The sequence below is a fragment of the Orcinus orca genome, chromosome 2 (genome assembly GCF_937001465.1).
Source record: "Orcinus orca chromosome 2, mOrcOrc1.1, whole genome shotgun sequence".
In the NCBI taxonomy this organism is placed as follows: domain Eukaryota; kingdom Metazoa; phylum Chordata; class Mammalia; order Artiodactyla; family Delphinidae; genus Orcinus; species Orcinus orca.
Genome location: NC_064560.1, coordinates 81,850,740 through 81,865,762, shown reverse-complemented (window position 1 = coordinate 81,865,762; position 15,023 = coordinate 81,850,740). Strand labels below are relative to the sequence as shown.

The window sequence follows — 15,023 nt, the reverse complement described above, 5'->3', positions numbered from 1 at the left end:
TGTCCCCACCCGGCCTCTCCCTGGGGGTGTGGCCGCCCTCTGTTTGGTTATGTCCCGGATGCGCCCTGAGGCATGCCTCTGATTGTTGCGTTTTTGAGGGGTTTGGAGTGGGTAGGGGCCCTCTACTGTGCTGGAGTCGCATTTCCTGAGGCCATTTCCTGAAGCTGCTGGCGCCCCCCGGGGCATCTTCAAGGCTGAGGTGAGCCTAAGCCTTCCAGATACGTACAGTGGTGCTTTGCTGGCTCCAGCTGTGGACGGTGCTCTCTCAACTGCCCACAACTGGGAACCCTTGACGTCCCCCAGATGTGGGGAGTGACGCCCGTTAGATGTGAGCAGTGACGTCCCCCAGGTCTCCCAAAGGTGGGCAGTGCCCCCTCCCCTCCAGAGCAGGCTCGTGGGCGCAGTGGGCTTGGGGCTGGGGTGGGAGAGCGGTTCTGGAGACTGCAGCAGGACCCTCACTGCCTGGTACAGTAATGGGTCCCTGACTTCCTTTTGCTGTGCCCAGCTCCCAGCAGGTGCCTGGTAGCAAGGATCACCACCCACTGCAGGAACGTGGGCGTGGGAAGCAGCACTATCAGAGAACTGCAGGCCTTCTTGCTCCAGCCCAGCCTTGACTTCTGCCGATGGTACACTGCCAGGGAGGGTTGGCCACTGCTCACCTGTCTGGGATCCCTTGGCCTCGTTTTGGGTCCTGTGGCTGAGGCAAGTACTATCCCCTCCTCCACGTGTTCAGTGGGGGTGAGAAATGACTTTTAACTTGCGAGAGAAAGTAAGCTGCTCATTTCTGTTCTTGGAGACATTGCTTTTTCCCTCTCAGTTAGACCTCTGAAGAGCAGTAACCTTTGGCAGAGGTCAACAAACTTGGTTCCATCCCCAGATGTTATTAACTATATGAGCCTTAGCCTCTCTGAGCTTGTTTCCTCATCAGCAGGGCACGGTCATTGCCGCCTGCCTGCCTGCCTTCCTCACAGGGCTCTTGCAAGGATCACATGGGATGATCACTGTGAAGGCTTCTAGCACACAGTGATCATCCAAATCTCAAACCTGGCTGTTCATAGGGATCACCTGGGAGCTTCTAAAAATCCCAGTGTCCAGGCTGCACCCCAGTCCAATTGCACCAGCACTTCTGGGGGTGGAACCCAAGCATCAGTACTTTTAAAGGTCCCCAGGTGATTCCACTGAGCAGCCAGAGCTGAGAACCACTGCCCTGCACCACACATTTATCCAGACTCAATAGTCTGGACCAGTGACACTGGCAGGAAGGGCATTTGTGGGTGGTCAGAGCCTATAGGCATAGAATGGGCCTATGAACTCTGGAACCAGTGAGACCTAGGTTCCAGTTGCTACCTCTGGCTGCCTGACCTTGGGCAGGTGATTTAACCTTTCTGAGCCTTAGATTCCTCAACCTTTTTATGGGGATAATATTAAGAGTATCTACCTCATAAGCTCCTGGAGCACCTGGCTCATAGTCTCATCACACTATGATGCATTATGTTCTTTTCACTTTTATCTAAGCTGAAGAAGCTGACAAAGATTCTCTCCTTTATGAAATTCTAGCCAGGCTCCTCTGAACCCTCTTCTCAACTAGGCCTCAGCCTTGGCCAGTAAAGACTTGAACAACCACTAGCATAGTTTCTAATAGCTCAAGGCTGCCTCCCTAAGGTGGCTCTAACACCGCCCCCCCTTAAAGTGCCTGCCTGAGAAAAGGCTGCCAAAAATTTTTACTGTTTGTTCCAGCCAACACCTGAGGACACCTGAGGACAGAGCCTCTGTCTCCCAGTCTCTGTGAGAAAGTAGAATTCTAACTTCAATAATACCAGCTAGCAGACACCACTGGCCTAGTTGCATTTACACTTGACCTTTGGTAAGTTTTCATTTCTCTGACTCTACTGAGCCCCCAGGTGCCTCCCTCCCTTCTTCATTTTCACTTTAAAATACCCAGCTATTTCTGTCCAAATTAAAGTTGAGTTCAGTTCATGCTGGTCTCTTTTCCCTATTGCAATAGTTACTACTGATGAAAATCTCTCTTTACCACTTCAGCCAGCATCCAGATTTGTTTACGTTTGACAAAGCCTCTGATGTTCTAGGACATTGTTTCCTCGAAGTATGCATGGGAAGATTTGAGGCTGTGCACAGACGTTTCTTACTTTATCAGTTATGTGTTTGTTTTCATGGTTCACTTTTTCTGTATTGCAACCTTTATTGCAAGTGACATTGGTTTTCGAGTCACAGAAGGCAAGGTAAAGTCTCATTTTTATTTAGGTTAAAAAAAGTAGATGGGGACTTCCCTGGATCCAGTGGTTAAGACTTCACCTTCATTGGAAGGCAGGGGGTGTGGGTTCAATCCCTGATCGGGGAGCTAAGATCCACGTGCCTCACAGCCAAAAAACCAAAACTAAAAAAGAAGCAAAAAACTAAAAATAGAACTACCATATGACCCAGCAATCCTACTACTGGGCACATACCCAGAGAAAACCGTAATTCAAAAAGACACATGCGGGCTTCCCTGGTTGTGCAGTGGTTAAGAATCTGCCTGCGAATGCAGGCGGACACGGGTTCGAGCCCTGGTCTGGGAAGATCCCACATGCCGCGGAGCAACTAAGCCTGTGCACTGCAACTACTGAGCCTGCGCTCTAGAGCCCGCAAGCCACAACTACTGAGCCCACGTGCCACAACTACTGAAGCCTGTGCACCTAGAGCCCGTGCTCTGGAACAAGACAAGCCACAGCAATGAGAAGCCTGCGCACCGCAACGAAGAGTAGCCCCCGCTCACCACAACTAGAGAAAGCCCATGTGCAGCAACGAAGACCCAACGCAGCCAAAAAAAACCAGACACATGCACCCCAGTGTTCATTGCAGCACTATTTACGATAGCCAGGTCATGGAAGCAACCTAAATGCCCATCGACAGATGAATAGATAAAGAAGATGTGGTACATATATACAATGGAATATTACTCAGCCATAAAAAGGAACGAAAGTGGGTCATTTGTAGAGACGTGGACGGACCTAGAGACTGTCATACAGAGTGAAATAAGTCAGAGAAAAACAAATATCGTTTATTAATGTATATGTGTGGAAGCTAGAAAAATGGTACAGATGAACCGGTTTGCAGGGCAGAAATAGCGACACAGATGTAGAGAACAAACGTATGGACACCAAGGGGCGAAAGTTGGGGGGTGGGGGTGGGATGAACTGGGAGATTGGGGTTGACATATATACACTAATATGTTTAAAATAGATAACTAATAAGAACCTGCTGTATAAAAAATAAAAACAAATGAACAAAAGGTATGTGTATAGGCACTTCCCTGGTGGCGCAGTGGTTAAGAATCCTCCTGCCAACCAGGCCGCAGCACAGCCGGGGCTGCAGCTCGCAGTAATCACTATTTTTTTTTTTTAATAATCACTATTTGATTGAAAGCTTTATTTAGCCTTCATCTGCACCCTCCTAGTGGATAAGGTTTTGCCACATTTTACTAGTGAGGTTGAGAGATGTATCATTTGTTTGTTGTTCTGTCCCCTCCCCCAGTATTAAACTGAAATTTGTGATTGTTTAAACTCTGGGTGAATCATAGCTTAGTTTGCATGTCCAGCTAATTTGTTTCTATACGTTTGTTTGATTCTCTTTCTCCTTCTCTCAGGGCTTTTACAAATATATATATATGGATCTTCTGAGAAGGTTTTTGAGGTGCACATTTCTCTCTTTTGTTTTTCTCTTGATTTATGGACACGATGCTGAGATTCAATCACTACATGAAACTCCCAGCTGTGAAAACAAAACAAAAAACCCAAAGGACTGTTTTTTCCACCAGCCCTGGGGAAGCTATGTGACGGTCGGATGCCGGTTTCAGAAAGTTTCACCATTCTTTCCACCCTCTGTTCCTCTCTCTCCTCCAGAAGGAAGTTGATCCTAGTGATTTCAGCCCATGCGTTAAGCAGGAAACAATAATAAACGTGTAGAATTCATATTTTTCTAAAGGGAACTTAAAAACTTATGCTGCGTTATGTACAAAACTGGTTTATGCCACATGAACACAGAATCCCAAGTTCGGTTTGGGTACTTTGCGTTCCGCTTTGCGTTCAGTTGTATAGTACTTCCAAGTTCAGAATGAGAAGAAAAAGCTGTTCTGTATCAAACCATCTAAGCAATAAATGTTATATTTTAAAGATGGAAAAAAAAATCTGCCTGCCAATGCCGGGGACGCAGGTTCGAGCCCTGGTCTGGGAAGATTCCACATGCCGCGGAGCAGCTAAGCCCGTGTGCCGCAACTACTGAGCCTGAGCTGTAGAGCCCACGAACCACAACTACTGAGCCCACGTGCCACAACTACTGAAGCCCGTGCGCCTAGAGCCCGTGCTCCAGAACAAGAGAAGCCACCGCGATGAGAAGCCCACGCACCGCAACGAAGAGTAGCCCCCGCTCGCCGCAGCTAGGGAAAGACTGCACGCAGCAACGAAGACCCAGTGCAGCCAAAAATAAAATAAAAAGTTTAAAAAATAAGTAGCTAAATATGTAAGGTAAGCAATATAAGTATATGATAGTACAGGTGACACAAGGATAAAGCAAAAATGACGGTACTTGGGAATTAGGGAAATGCTGATCCAATTCCACACCCCTCACTTTACAGCTGAGGAGACTTCTACACAAAGAGGCAAAACTAAAAGTCATAGGTTGGGCATTTTCCCTGAATCCCAGTACCAGACTCCCCGTGTGACCCTGGGTGGAAGGAGAGTCAAAGCAAGCACAGAAATAGCTCTTGCAAAGGCAGCCTGGGACAGGTTCTCCATGGAGTCTACTGAAGAGGGAGAGCCGCCTGTGATTGGGGAAGGGGTCTGGAAGGACTTCCAGGGGGAGGGTATGTGCCCTAAACCAGGCAGTGAGAGCTACCTGGGGCAGAGGTGGGAGGGAGGGGGGTCCTGCTTGAAGGGACAGCAGAATAAAGGCAGAGAGCACAGTGCTGGCATGGATGAAGGCTCTGAATTGGGAGAGAAGTGGAGATAGGTACAGCAGAGCCCGGAATGCCTCAGGGAGGAGTTTGTTCCTCCTCTGATGGCCCCTGGGAGCCACTGAAGGTCTCAGAGCAGGAGCAGCCTTCTGGGAGGAATAACCAGGGGCTGGGAGAGGTCTGAGCTGGGCGTGCAGATGTGAGAGCCCCCTCCAAAGAGGGGCCAAGGGGTTGACAGGCTGGCCTAGAGGGAGAGTGTAGAGAGAGGAAGAAGGTAGCAAGGAGAAGCTACGGGGAACACCTGCCTTTAGGAAGTGGGAGGAGGAAGAACAGCCATCAGAGAGGCAAGAGAAGCAGGAATGTAGAGAGGAGCCCAAACCATGAGAGGCTAGTGTGGTGAAAGGAGCAGAGGGCCAGTGCCCAGGCGGCACCCAGGCCGGGAACGGTGGAGCTGGTGCTTGCGGGGTGCAGGGGGTTGTCACAGGGTTTCTCCAATAGGAGGATGTTAATTTGTTGGCCCCTAAACTAGCAGTTGTCACTCCAGGCCACTGTTTGACTATCCCTAAGGACTTCTGCTGGGAGAGGCCCTGCCTCTCACTGGCTGTGCAACTTTGGGCAAATTACCTCTTCCTGAACCTCAATTCCCACCTCTGTAAAACGGGGATAAGAACACTGACTTCGTGGGCTTGTTGTACAGATTAACGGGGACAGTATTAACCTGTGCCTGGCAGAGAGCCAGTGCTCTCAGATGGAATTGCTTCGTTGCACCACCGCAGAGGGTCGGTGTGCACGTGCTGAGTGCTGGCTCTGTGCTGGGCACTGGCAGTACAGCGCTGCGTGCAGGCCGAGTCTGCCCTGGAGGAGCTCACAGTCTGGCCAGGCTTGAGCACCTGAATCTCGGCACTCTGGGGAACCCCCAGCGTGGGCCCATTTTGCCAGCACTCCAGCCCCTGGAGTTTTTCCAAGAACTTATACTGAAATAGTTATCCACAGCCAGCTTGCTTTGACAAAACCCAAGGTTCTGTGATGTTTCTGTAGGTGAGGGCATGGTCTCTGAGAGCCCGCTTCCCCCCTGGAGCTCAGCCTTCATCCAGAGCGGCTGCCCCCAGAGGTCGGGGGTGCCTCTCATTGGGGGAGAAAGAACTAAGAAAGTGAGGGAGTGGTCATCCTGCTGCATATCTGTACTTTACAGACAAAGTTCCCATCAGGGCACCCCTCTCATGAGGTCACAGAGTCCAGAGATGGGACATGGATCCGTCCTTTCAGCATGTCAGGAAAGCACCTTCTGCATCCCAGCACTGTGGGAGGCTTGGGAGCACATCTGGGAACCGACAGAGCCTACACGGGCCAGCGGGGAAATAAACCTCTAACTCCGCATTTTGCCACGGAGGAAGAGTATTCATTCTCTTGAGTTCTGGGTGGTCAGGGAGGTCGTGTGTGTGTGTGTGTTGTGATGTTCACGTTGAGACCTAGAGGTTGAGAAGGAGGCTTCTCTGCAGGGCCTGCGGTAGAGTTCCAGGCCCAGGCAGCAGCACAGGTGAAGGCCCTGATACGTGTAAGACCTTGACCTCTTCAAAGAACCAGTGTTTCTGGAACAGAGATGGAGTGGGGTGTGGACCACTGGGCAGAGTTGGATTCTAAGAGTTGAAGCCCCCAAAGGGCTTGAAGTGGTGCACTTTAAGAAATTGTTGTATATTTATTCAATAATATTTATTGTTTTCCTTTATTTCAGCAAAATCGCTATATTATTATAAACAGCCTCATTGCATACTTTGTGTTCTGTTTTCAGTAATGCCAGATGACAAAACATTTCTTGAGTCATTGTGGCTCTTAGTTTTAATCTGGAGACACTTTGCTCTTCTGAGGCACAGCAAAATTCTCAAAGCAACACTTAGATTCAGAAGTGAATCATGAATTTTATGCATCATGCTCGAACATTGCAATGGGGTCACATAAGATAAGAGTTCCTGTAGAAATATTACAGATATTTTAATTTCATCATATAATTGTTATCAATTCTTTAAAACAGCTTTCTTGAGGTATAATTGACCTACAGTGACTTGCACATAATGAAATGTACCATTTGATACAGTTTGGTATATGTATATAGCTATGAAACTATCACCTTAAGGTCGCAAACATTCATCACTCCTCACCCTCATGAGAGAGTGTGCACTTAAAAGACGACCTGCCCCACCTTGCCCTGGTCAGCTGCTGAGCTGGGCCCAGAAGCCTATTCTGCTGTCTCCTAATTTGGTTCTTTCCAGGAAATAAACCTATCAGTGCCCTTGGGTGTGATGCTGGCTCTACCACTCCCTAGCTGTGTGACTTTGGCCAAGGGTTACTTAACTTGGCTGCCTCAGTTTGTCATCTATGAAAGAGTACCTACCTCATAGGGCTGTGGGGCATATATAAGATTATATATATGATTATACACACACACGTATATATAAATTACCCAGTAAAAAGGTCTTAGGACAGTACTCGGCACAACATGCAATAAACGTTGGCTGCTGTTATTTGATGCAAAGAGCTCTGTAAATGCATTTGCCTAGAAGTATCACATTGGGAAATACAAAAAGCCCAGTGGGATGGAAGGCTGAAATCTCTCTCCCTTCTCCAGGAGAACTGAGCTGAGACACTCACCTTAATGACACCACTGTTACAGGATGCCCTGTGTGTCTAGTTAATGCCATACTTATTTAATAGTTTCTTCAGATCTGTCCATGTCCTTGACCGGTCCTGTCTCATATTAAGTATGGTTCTTAGCAAATTACAGACTATCCCAGCCCAGGAGGGAGGAGTTGGTGTCCCCCTTAGACACTCAGGCTGTCATCAATTCCTCTCTCCCTCCTTCCTCGTCACCGGAGGCTCTGGCTACTCCTCAGAAAAGCCTCCCAGATCTGCCCTCTGCCTTAAGACGAGCCCTCATCCTCCTTGCCTAGCCCCCTCTAATCACTCTCCTTCAATGCCAGCTACTTGTGCAGCAGCCAGATGGTGAAATTTCCAGAAGCCCAGCTCTGTTCCAGTCACAGTCCAGCTCTAAAGCCTTTGATGGATCCCTGAACGGAATAATCAAATCCAAATTCTTTCCCTTGGCATTGAAGTTTCTCCATGGTCTGAACCCAGCTCACCCTTCTTGGCTCCAGGTCCCACTCAGAACCCTTATTTGCACTGTCAGAATAGCGCAGTGCTGTTCACTAGCTCAGGACTTAGGAGAACAAGCCTGGAATCTGTTCAGAAGCAGAGACACCGCAATTCTATTGTGATGACAGGAAGTAACATTTAAAGAAACACGGACATCTAAGTAGATGACTTTGAGTTCTCAGAATAGAAACCATCTTTGGAAAAAATGTTAGTAAACACATTAGAGAGGAGTTTGAGATTCTCTGGGCAGGGCCTTAAAAGATGATGGCAAATTTCCTGGCATGACACAGAGGAGGAATTTATGTCCTGGGGAAGGAAGGTGGAGGCAAATGAGAAGAGAGGAGGGAGGAGAGCTGGCAAGATGAAGAGCATCTTGGATGAAGGGGGCTGTCAGCTCCTCCTCTGTCTCCTCACCTCCATCCCAGCGCATCTTTAGTCTGCTAAACTCCCAAACATTTGGTGGGGGTGGGTGTGAGTGAGTGTACATGCACACGTGCATGTGTGTGACGGGGTGTGTGCGTGTGTGTTTGTAGGGTGGAGTAGATCTAGAAGGAGGGGTTGAGCATATTATACAGAGAAGACCGCAGGACCTTCAGCCTCTGGGAAGGCATCGAAGTTGTGGGGAGAGTTCTGGAATGCTACTGGCTGTCGAGTTTGGGGGATTTGAGCCGATTTTACCTACTTTAACGATCATCTGGTTCCATTTATAATTATTACTATTGTCATTACCAAAAAAAACCCCCTAAAAAGATACTCCCTCCTGGGAGAAACACAGAAGAAAGAACAGAATTTTGCTGCAAAACAGAGATCCTTTAGAAATGCTTGCTAGGGCTTCCCTGGTGGCGCAATGGTTGAGAGTCCGCCTGCCGATGCAGGGGACACGGGTTCACGCCCCGGTCTGGGAAGATCCCACATGCCGCGGAGCGGCTGGGCCCGTGAGCCATGGCCGCTGAGCCTGTGCGTCCGGAGCCTGTGCTCCACAACGGGAGAGGCCACAGCAGTGAGAGGCCCAGGTATCGCAAAAAAAAAAAAAAAAAAAAGGAACTGGAACTAGAAATGCTTGCTTGTCAGAAATATATCTTTCCTTTCTGGTTAGTGGATGAGTGGTTTGCGGAAGAGGGCCCTGGAAAACATCAGGCTCTGAACAAAAAAACTGAAAATGGCCAGTAACCATATTGTAAACGTTCAAGCTCACTGCTCATCAAAGGACTGCAAATTAAAACAGCAGCGAGGTATATATACTGTTTGCCAGTGAGGACCAAGAGAGTCTAGGTCTTTACAGAAACCTCTGGTCGCTGTACAGTGGGGAGAGAGAGCACCATGTCCCCCTGCTTCAGGCCTCCCAGAGACCAGACGACAAGTGTCCCAAACTTGGGTCCAAGTCCCACTCCCAGCAGCCACAGAGAGCATGTCCCTCTACACACCCAGAGGCGGGGGGCAGAATTCAGAAAATCCCAGCGTGAACCTGGGAGGGACCATTGTAACCCCCAAAGAGGCCAACCTTGATCATGTTTAGGTTTTCATAGTACTTTATTAAAGTATAAATTACACATAGTAAAATACACAGAACTCCAGTGGACCGATCAGTGACTTTACACATGTGTATACCCATGTGACCACCACCCAGATCAAGAGATGGAGAGTATTTCCATCACCCCAGAAAGTTTCCTCATTACAGTAGTCCCCCTTATCCATGGTTTCGATTTCCATGGTTTCAGTTACCTGTGGTCAACCGAAGTCCAAGAATATTAAATAGAAAATTCCAGAAATAACTCATAAATTTTTAATTGCGTGCCATTCCGAGTAGCATGATGAAATCGCGCGCCATCCTGCGTATCCCACCTGCTAGTCACTTAGTGGCCGTCTCCGTAATCAGACCGACTGTCACATTATCTCAGTGCTTGTGTTCAGGTAACCCTTATTTTATTCAATAATGGCCCCAAAGTGCAAGAGTAGTGATGCTGACAGTTCATATACGCCAAAGAGAAGCCGTAAAGTGCCTCCTTTAAGTGAAAAGGTGGAAGTTCTTGACTTAATAAGGAAAGAAAAATTGTATGCTGAGGTTGCTAAGATCTTTGGTAAGAACGAATCTTCTATCTGTGAAATGGTGAAGAAGGAAAAAGAAATTCGAGCAAGTTTTGCTGTCACACCTCAAACTAAAAGAGTTATGGCCACAGTGCCTGGTAAGTGCTTAGTGAAGGTGGAAAAGGCATGAAGTTTGTACAATAAGAAATTTTGAGAGACAGAGGCCACACGCACATAACTTTTATTACAGTATATTGGTATAATTGTTCTATTTTATTATTAGTTATTGTTATTAATCTCTTACTGTGCCTAGTTTATAAATTAAACATTATCATAGGTATGTATGCATAAGAAAAAACATAGTCTATATAGGGCTCAGTACTATCTGTGGTTTCAAGCATTCACTGGGGGTCTTGGAACGTATCCCCTGTGGATAAGAGGTGACCACGGGATCCTGAGCTGTCACCAGAGATTGAGTCTGCCTGCTGTTGAACTCCACATCCATGGGACCATATGGTATGTATATTTTTTGGTCTGCTTGTTTCTGCTCATTATATATTTTTTTGAGATTTATCCATGGCTGTATGTGTATCAGTAGTTCATTTGCATTGATGAGAAGAATTCTGTTGTATGGATAGACCAAAATTTGTTTATCCATTATCCTGATGATGGACATCTTTTCCTTATTTTTTTTATTTTATTGGAGTATAATTGCTTTACAATGTTCTGTTAGTTTCTGCTGTACAACGAAGTGAATCAGCTATATATATACATATATCCCCTCCCAAGCTGAACTCCCTGTGCTATACAGCAGGTTCCCGCTAGCTATCTATTTTACACATGGCAGTGTATATATGTCAGTCCTAATCTCTCAATCCATCCCACCCTCCCCTTCCCCCACCCCAGTATCCACCCTTCCGTTCTCTACGTCTGTGTCTGTATTCCTGCCCTGCAAATAGGTTCATTGTACTATTTTTATAGATTCCACATGTATGCGTTAATATACAATATTTGTTTTTCTCTTTCTGACTGACTTCACTCTGTATGACAGACTCTAGGTCCATCCACAACTCTACAAATGACCCAGTTTTGTTCCTTTTTATGGCTGAGTAATATTCCAGTGTATATATGTACCACATCTTCTTTATCCGTTTATCTGTCGATGGACATTTAGGTTGTTTCCATGTCCTGGCTGTTGTAAATAGTGCTTCTATGGACATTGGGGTACATGTGTCTTTTTGAATTATGGTTTTCTCAGAGTATATGCCCAGCAGTGGGATTGCTGGGTCATATGGTAGTTCTATTTTTAGTTTTTTAAGGAACCTCCATACTGTTCTCCGTAGTGGCTGTATCAATTTACATTCCCACCAGCAGTGCAAGAGGGTTCCCCTTTCTCTACACCCTCTCCAGCATTTACTGTTTGTAGATTTTTGATGATGGCCATTCTGACAGGTGTGAAGTGATACCTCATTGTAGTTTTGATTTGCATTTCTCTAATTAGTGATGTTGAGCATCTTTTCATGTGCCTCTTGGCCATCTGTATGTTTTCTCTGGAGAAATGTCTATTTAGGTCTTCTGCCCATTTTTTGATTGGGTTTTTTTTTGATATTGAGCTGCCTGAGCTGTTTGTGGATTTTGGAGATTAGTTCTTTGTCAGTTGCTTCATTTACAAATATTTTCTCCCATTCTGAGGGTTGTCTTTTCATCTTGTTTATGGTTTCCTTTGCTGTGCAAAAGCTTGTAAGTTTAATTAGGTCCCATTTGTTTATTTTTGTTTTTATTTTCATTGCTCTAGGAGGTGGGTCAAAAAAGATCTTGCTGTGATTTATGTCAAAGGGCGTTTTTCCTATGTTTTCCTCTAAGAGTTTTATAGTGTTTGGTCTTACATTTAGGTCTTTAATCAGTTCTGAGTTTATTTTTGTGTATCGTGTTAGGGAGTGTTCTAATTTCATTCTTTTACATGTAGCTGTCCAGTTTTCCCAGCACCACTCATTGAAGAGACTGTCTTTTCTCCATCGTATATTCTTGCCTCCTTTGTCATAGATTAGGTGACCATAAGTGTATGGGTTTATCTCTGGGCTTTCTATCCTATACCATTGATCTGTATTTCTATTTTTGTGCCAGTACCATACTGTCTTGATTAGTGTAGCTTTGTGGTATAGTCTGAAGTTGGGGAGCCTGATTCCTCCAGCTCCATCTTTCTTTCTCAAGATTTCTTTGGCTATTTGGGGTCTTTTGTGTTTCCATACAAATTGTAAAATTTTTACTTCTAATTCTGTGAAAAATGCCATTGGTAATTTGATAGGGATTGCATTGAATCTGTAGATTGCTTTGGGTAGTATAGTCATTTTCAAATTTTTTTTTTTTTCGGTACGTGGGTCTCTCACTGTTGTGGCCTCTCCCATTGCAGAGCACAGGCTCCGGATGCGCAGGCTCAGCGGCCATGTCTCACGGGCCTAGCCGCTCCATGGCATGTGGGATCTTCCTGGACCAGGGCACGAACCCGTGTCCCCTGCATCGGCAGGCGGAATCTCAAGCACTGTGCCATCATGGAAGCCCATTTTCAAAATATTGATCCTTCCAATCCAAGAACATGGTATATCTCTCCATCTGTTGGTATCATCTTTAATTTCTTTCATCAGTGTCTTATAGTTTTCTGCATACAGGTCTTTTGTCTCCCTAGGTAGGTTTATTCCTAGGTATTTTATTCTTTTTGTTGCAATGAAAAATGGGAGTGTTTCCTTAATTTCTCTTTCCGATTTTTCATCATTAGTGTATAGGAATGCAAGAGATTTCTGTGTATTAATTTTGTAACCTGAAACTTTACCAAATTCATTGATTAGCTCTAGTAGTTTTCTGGTGGCATCTTTAGGATTTTCTATGTATAGTATCATGTCATCTGCAAATGGTAACAGTGTTACTTCTTCTTTTCCAATTTGTATTCCTTTTATTTCTTTTTCTTCTCTGATTGCTGTGGCTAGGACATCCAAAACTATGTTGAATAATAGTAGTGAGAGTGGACATCCTTATCCTGTTCCTGATTTTAGAGGAAATGCTTTCAGTTTTTCACCATTGTGAATGATGTTGGCTGTGGGTTTGTCATATATGGCCTTTATTATGTTGAGGTAGTTTCCCTCTATGCCCACTCTCTGGAGAGTTTTTATGATAAATGGGTGTTGAATTTTGTCAAAAGCTTTTTCTGCATCTATTAAGATGATCATATGGTTTTTATTCTTTAACTTGTTAATATGGTGTATCACATTGATTGATTTGCATATACTGAAGAATCCCTATATCCCTGGGATAAATTCCACTTGATCATGGTTTATGATCCTTTTAATGTGTTGTTGGGTTCTGTTTGCTAGTATTTTGTTGAGGATTTTGTGTCTATGTTCATCAGTGATACTGTTCTGTAATTTTCTTTTTTTGTGGTATCTTTGTCTGGTTTTGTTGTCAGAGTGATGGTGGCCTCGTTGAACGAGTTTGGGAGATTTCCTGTCTCTGCTATATTTTGGAAGAGTTTGAGAAGGATGGGTGTTAGCATTTCTCTAAATATTTGATAGAATTTGCCTGCGAAGCCATCTGGTCCTGGACTTTTGCTTGTTGGAAGATTTTTAATTACATTTAACATCATTACTGTGATTGGTCTGTTTATATTTTCTATTTCTTCCTGGTTCAGTCTTGGAAACTTATACCTTTCTAAGAATTTGTCCATTTCTTCTAGGTTGTCCATTTTATTGGCATATAGTTGCTTGTAGTGGTCTCTTATGATCCTTTGTATTTCTGTGGTGTCAGTTGTAATTTCTCCTTTTCCACTTCTAATTTTATTGATTTAAATCCTTTCCCTTTTTTTCTTGATGAGACTGGCTAAAGCTTTATCAATTTTTTTTAATCTTCTCAAAGAACCAACTTTTAGTTTTATTGATCTTTTCTATTGTTTTCTTTGTTTCTATTTCATTTATGTCTGCTCTGATCTTTATGATTTCTTTCCTTCTACTAACTTTGGGTTTTGTTTGTTCTTCTTCCTCTAGTTCCTTTAGGTGCAAGGTTAGATTGTTTATTTGAGATTTTACTCATTTCTTGAGGTGAGATTGAATTGCTATAAACTTCCCTCTTAGAACTGCTTTTACTGCATCCCATAGGTTTTGTGTCATCGTGTTTTCAGTGTCATATGTTTCTATGTATTTTTTGATTTCCCCTTTGATTTCCTCAGTGATCTCTCGGTTATTTAGTAGTGAATTGTTTAACCTCCATGTGTTTGTGTTTTTTACAGTTTTATTTTCCTGTAATTGAGTTCCAAGCTCACAGTGTTGTGGTCAGAAAAGATGCTTGATACGATTTCAATTTTCTTAAATTTAATTTTATTTGTGACCCAAGATGTGATCTATCCTGCAGAATGTTCTATGTGCACTTGAGAAGAAAGTGTATTCTGCCGCTTTCAGGTGGAATGTCTTATAAATATGAATTAAGTCTATCTAGTCTACTGTGTCATTTAAAGTTTTTGTTTCCTTATTTATATTGTCTGGATGATCTGTCCATTGGTGTAAGTGGGGTGTTAAAGTCCCCCACTATTATTGTGTTGATTTTCCCTTTTATGGTTGTTAGTATTTGCCTTATGTATTGAGGTTCTCCTATGTTGGGTGCATAAATATTTATAATTGTTATATCTTCTTCTTGGATTGATCCCTTAATCATTATGCAGTGTCCTTCCTTGTCTCTTGTAATTGTATTTATTTTAAAGTCTACTCTGTCTGATATGAGTATTGCTACTCCAACTTTATTTTGATTTCCATTTGCATGGAATACCTTCTTCCATCCCCTCACTTTCAGTCTGTATGTGTCCCTAGGTCTGAAGTGGGCCTCTTGCAGGCAGCATATATATGGGTCTTGTTTTTGTATCCAT

General features: G+C 44.5%; 1 long non-coding RNA gene across 1 annotated transcript; it reads left to right on the top strand.

The window, feature by feature from the left end:
• The first annotated feature begins 5 nt into the window (after window positions 1–5).
• On the top strand, window positions 6–703 carry LOC117198567 (uncharacterized). Its single transcript, XR_004479757.2, has 2 exons — window positions 6–199; window positions 506–703. It is a non-coding gene; the product is annotated as an uncharacterized LOC117198567 (long non-coding RNA).
• Window positions 704–15,023: the final 14,320 nt, after the last annotated feature.